The 4288-nt window shown below is 42.9% G+C and overlaps 1 long non-coding RNA gene across 5 annotated transcripts; it reads right to left on the reverse strand.

The window, feature by feature from the left end:
* Positions 1–2232: 2232 nt before the first annotated feature.
* Positions 2233–3815, reverse strand: LOC139023562 (uncharacterized). 5 transcript variants are annotated; one of them, XR_011474698.1, is made up of 6 exons: positions 3433–3614; positions 3172–3346; positions 3021–3082; positions 2485–2938; positions 2370–2405; positions 2233–2272 (listed from the first exon to the last, which is right to left on the reverse strand). It is a non-coding gene; the product is annotated as an uncharacterized lncRNA (long non-coding RNA). The 5 variants fall into 5 exon arrangements; XR_011474697.1 differs by lacking the exon at positions 2233–2272 and adding an exon at positions 3799–3815 and having other exon boundaries at positions 2281–2405; positions 3433–3503; XR_011474699.1 differs by lacking the exon at positions 2233–2272 and having other exon boundaries at positions 2281–2405; positions 2485–2764; positions 2852–2938.
* Between the last annotated feature and the right edge of the window lie 473 nt (positions 3816–4288).

Here is a 4288-nt window from a genome sequence, read left to right on the forward strand (position 1 = left end):
CACTGCTCACTATACATTGTTATCACATATAACTAGACCCACTGTTATTATTTAAACGTTTGTGATCATTAATTTCAATGATTTTGGATAAAAAATGATTTTTAGATGATGTTGCTATCATTAGATAATTTACAGTTTCCCATAGACTATAAGGCTATATATAAATGATAGAATATTAGGGCCACAGAGGGGAAAAAAACACAAGTCATAATATTGTAACCAGTTGTTTTAAAGGAGGACAGTTGTTAAAATGACAGATGTGGGGCATTTCGTGAAATTGTACTTCAGTATGGTTTCATAAACAAAGACATGCTGATGTGCCAGAATATTAAATATCACATTGTCATAAGTATCAAAACTGTAAAAACAATATGTAGTTTTTCTGCAGAAAGAACCAGCCTCATAAATTTATGACTTTATCCTTTTTCTTCAGTGTGGCCCTAGTACTCTGTCATATAAACAAATACACATTCCATATGAATATAAAAACACAATGTGTAACATTATGTTCCTTTATTGAATAAGGAACAAACAAAGCAGGTAAACCATCAGCTCCTTTCGAAACTGAAGTCACAGTGACTCTACAAGATGGAAGCACAGAATCCAAGCATATTATACAAAATGATACATCACATTCAAAGGTCTGTATATAACACACCCTGCATGTCTGCACACTAAAATAAATGCAGGACAAATCCATACACATCAACTGAACAGACAAATGAATGGATGCAGTAGCCTCCCTGCAGCCTTGTATTCACACAGTATACCGCACAAACATCTAAGAGGCCAAATTCGTCAAAAAACGAACCAAAAAAACCCAAATTCCTCTGCCACGCAGGACATATTTAACCAAAATTGAAAGCACACATACTAACTAAAATAATTCAACACATATTGGTCCCTCAGCAGCCGACCACTGTCGTCATCAGGGAAGATTGCCGGATTGTCCCAGTCCATGGCTGGTGGCACTCTGGGGGCCCTCTCCTTCCTCAGGCAGGCACATTGTGGAGGACAGCACAAGCCACAGTAATATCAAATGCCCTAACAGGGCTGACCCTTAATTTGTGAAGGCAGTGAAAGCGTGCCTTCAGGGGCCAAAGGTCATTTCAACTCTGGCCCTGGTCCTGGCATGGGCATGGTTGTAGGCCTGCTGTGCTTCCTGGGGGTCTGTGAAAGGTGTCAGGAGAAAAGGCTGGCAGCCATACCCCCTGTCTCCCAGCAACACACCAGAGATATTCACCTGTCAACACAAAATCTCATCATTACTACCTCATAAACACAGTGATATTCTTGACACAGCCATGATGGTTATAAATAGGGGTTGTGTGGCTTACCTTGTGATAGGCACTGATAGATTTCAGAGGCCCGAAAGATTCTGGAGTCATGGACTGAGCCAGGCCATTTTGCCACAACATTGCTGATCACACAGTCAGCATTGCAGACCATCTGAAATCATAAGATGAGGAATATTACACACTCAATGCACATCCTGGCAATGCAGAGTGTTCGTCAATGGACAATATCAAAAAGTTATGTTCACCTGAACATTAATGCTGTGAAAGGATTTCCTATTCAAAAATCGGCCTCATGGGCACCTGAGGGGGCTTTTATCCTTATGTGTGTGCAGTCCACTGCACCAATGACATTGGGGAAACCTGTCACACAAGTAATGAGTATCCTACTATGTGTTAAGTTGTCCTGTAATTTGTAGATCCTCTTACCTGCAATCCTATAGAACTCCTCTTTGATGTCACAGAGTCTTCTGTGGCCAGGGAAGGAGATGAAGACATCTGCTAATGCTTTGATAGCCAGACACACACTCCTTATTGTGCGGCAAATTGTGGCCTTGTTCAGCTGTTCTGCATCCCCCATGAGTACAGGAAGGCTCCACTAGCAAAAAAGCGCAAGGCCACACAAACCATTTGCTCCACACTCAGTGCATGGCTCCGTGCAGTGCGGTGCTTAATCCTGGGACCCAGTAGTCTGCATAGATACCTGATGCCATCTGCAGAAAACCTGTATCTTTCATTAGATGGTCATCAGGGAAGGCCAGTGGTCCAACCGGTCCCTGAAGACCCTTTCTCGCCTGAAGGCTCTCCTCAGCCAAGTGCTTCTTCATCCACCACATCTCGCGATTGGGCATGCCATTGTCAGAGCAGAAAGGAACACACAATTTTGGGCCTTCATATAGGCTAGTGGCCACACCCGGTGCTGGGGGGGTGGGAAAAGAGGGCGATGCCTTATAACGATGACTTGGTTGTACTGATTGCTGGGAAATAAAAAAAACCTTAGAAAGATGCCACCGTCCTGTGTGCTCACAATAAGAGCTCATATGTCATGGCTCACTTGACTTTACGAGAATATACCTAATTTTTATTTTGAGCTGTGTCATCTTCTTGGAGCTGGGGGAGGAAAGAAAAATAATGAATAATACATTTGTGTTACAGTTAGCATACAGTGTACATTGAAGGCATATCTCACCTCCCTCTCAAGTTTTTTTATTTCAAGGTCCAGTTTCTCTAATTGTCCTCTTTTTTATTTCGGACTCCAGTGCAAGATTTTCCATCTTTTTCTTCTTGTACTGAATGTCTGTCTGCCAGTTCTATTTGGCGCCGGAGGTGGTTGCCATACAACTTTCTGATAGCTTGTGAGCTCTGTGAACACAATACAATTAGCGCAGCTGGAATTTGGCAGGATGTGGTGTCCTTTTATTAATAGCACTATGTTGCCAGGCTGGTTTTCCCTGTATAGCATCTGGGTCCTGTAAAAGAAATTAGATTTTTTGATTTTGATGAGGACTCCTCACCATTGTAGAGTAAATAGTACTTTCACAGTCTTAACATGATACCTCATGCCTTCTGGAATCCAGAGAGATGGTCTCCTCCTCATCATCGTCTCCATCATGTGCTGTTGCTGCTGCACTGGGGCCTTCACCCTATCACATTTAATCGGATTCATATTGAAGCTAGTAGACAAGACATGCCAGGCCTACAGTATGCCTTTGATGGAGTACTCACTGGATCAGCATCGTCTGGTGCTTGTGCTGGTGGCTCTAACAGGAACACAGTGCTGCCAGACACTGCAAGGCAATAGGTAAACCAAAGTCAGACAGTCCAATTGATTCAATATGAATGTGGTTGTATCCCATGTAGAGATGGAAGGACATACCTTGAATGAAGCGGGTGGCATCTTGGGAGGAACCTATGCTCGTCTCTTTCCCCCCAGGGATCCCCTCTAAGACGGGCCTGCCTTTATTTAGCTCCAAGGCATGTCCTCTGCTGGGGTAAGGTCAGCCTTTGGTGACCCACCACCGTGCCTTGTCTGTGGGTATTCTTTTTCACTGCTAAAACAGTACAGACAATGTGTGAGCAGGCACCTTCTGGGTACAATATATGTTGTGCTTTGTTAAATATTAGTCAGGGACCATACCATTCTGCAGAATGTTCTTGTATTTGATTTTGACCTGCTGCCATGTCCGTTTTGGCCCGTTCATGTTTAATCTACACACACACACACACACACACACACACACACATTTAATGGAGTCACACTGCAAAAAATTACTTGGTATTTTTGTCTTGTTTTCAGTAAAAATATCAAAAATTTATCATAGCTTTATACAGTGTGATGGAGTTACTTTACACAATTTCACTCATATCTGCAGTGCATTTCAATAAAAATTTAACCGTTTCATAATTACAGTACAGCTGCATTTTTGGAGATGTGAATTAAATATTTGAATTGTAATTGTGATGTTTCAGCGGAGCGGTGAGTGTGTAATTGTGCACTACTTACGCATTCAGGCGGTCTGCAATACTTTGCCACGCTTTTTCTTCTTTGCTTTATCACTGTGGCGGTGTTGCCTTTCTTCTTAATTATATCTTTTACCCCTCGTATGCCTCCATGAGGATTTGTGCTTCCGACGGGGAAAAGTACGCGGCTCTAGTTGCCATGGTAAATCAGTTAATCTGTGATCTGTGGCGGGGTCTATTTGAGTGAGCCGTGAGCGCGCACCTATCCAGGATTGGTTTCACCTGGCTTAATGAATCCGTGTCTGCTCATCCTGGCTTGGTCTTTGTGCAACCAATTAAGCCTGGACGCACATGTTTTGGCTTTCATTGAGCTCAGCTGAGTCATTTATCCGGATGTCTTAATTCTACTTTTGTGCAACAGGCCCCTGGACTTGATTGCTTACAATAAACGAAGAAGCACGAACAGGAACAGACTACATACACGAACGACAAAACGAAGACAGTCCCGTGTGGTAAACATACAGACACAGGAG

This window comes from Salvelinus sp. IW2-2015, linkage group LG33 (genome assembly GCF_002910315.2).
Source record: "Salvelinus sp. IW2-2015 linkage group LG33, ASM291031v2, whole genome shotgun sequence".
In the NCBI taxonomy this organism is placed as follows: domain Eukaryota; kingdom Metazoa; phylum Chordata; class Actinopteri; order Salmoniformes; family Salmonidae; genus Salvelinus; species Salvelinus sp. IW2-2015.